General features: G+C 42.4%; 1 non-coding gene across 1 annotated transcript; it reads left to right on the forward strand.

Moving 5' to 3' along the window:
- On the forward strand, positions 1–81 carry MIR10982B (microRNA MIR10982b). The gene is given in 1 exon segment (NR_161584.1): positions 1–81. It is a non-coding gene; the product is annotated as a microRNA MIR10982b (primary transcript).
- Positions 82–1,064: the final 983 nt, after the last annotated feature.

The raw sequence follows: 1,064 nt of genomic DNA on the forward strand, positions 1-1,064 counted from the left end.
ATGAGGCGGGAATTCATCGTAAGTTTCAATTGAATAAACTTGAGGAAATACGGAATGAAGCTTACGAGAATGCTCGACTTTACAAGGAAAAGACGAAGGCCTTTCATGACAAGATGATTCGCACCAAGTCCTTCTCTGTTGGACAAAAAGTGTTGTTGTTTAATTCTCGTCTTCGTCTATTTCCGGGTAAGCTACGTTCACGTTGGATTGGACCCTTTGTTATTACTAATATTTTTCCTCATGGTGCAGTCCAAGTTCGTAGTTTCAAAACAGGTCAAAAGTTCAAGGTGAATGGGCATCGAGTGAAGCCTTACTACGAGAGCTTTGTAGAACATGATGTGGAGGAGACAACCCACTATGCCGTGGGTACACATGAAGGTTGATCAATGTGGCATCGTCCGGCTGGAAGACGTTAAAGAAAGCGCTTCTTGGGAGGCAACCCAAGTAATCAAAGAAAAAGGAAGATCTATGAATCGCTCGACAATCAGTTTTGCGTTTCTAAAAACCTTCCCTTTTCTGCATTTCTATTTTGCCATGATTGTCATTTTTGTTATTTAATTATTTTTGGGTATGGTTTTCTATTTTGAAACATTAACAAATATGCAAAGGATTTTAACATTAAACTTCATGGAAATGAACAGGAAACTGGGAAATAAAGAAACACAGCATAATACAAGAGGAGGCCTTCACAAAGGCTAGTTGGGTGGAACCTCAGCAGTCGGCGGAGCCACAGAAGGATGAGGTAGTGGATTTTGATCATTTGGAGCTTCACTCCGCGGTACAGCCCTCGAAGTCGAAGGCGTAGGCTGTTGAAACAACCCCACAAACCTCTGATGATCAAGAGCAATTTGACTATCAAAATCTTGCATCTGATCAATCTTCCTCTTCATGTTTGTAGCATAATCATGCGCTAGCCTGTGCAACTGCTTATTCTCTTGCTTAAGCCCTTTGATCTCCTGCTTGAGACTCATCACTTCAGCCACCAGTGATTCAACTTGATGGGTGCGAGCAAAAAGACGTTAGGCCAGATTGGACACAGAACCTGCGCACTGCACACTGAGAGC

The sequence above is a fragment of the Malus domestica genome, chromosome 03, assembly GCF_042453785.1.
Source record: "Malus domestica chromosome 03, GDT2T_hap1".
NCBI lineage: Eukaryota > Viridiplantae > Streptophyta > Magnoliopsida > Rosales > Rosaceae > Malus > Malus domestica.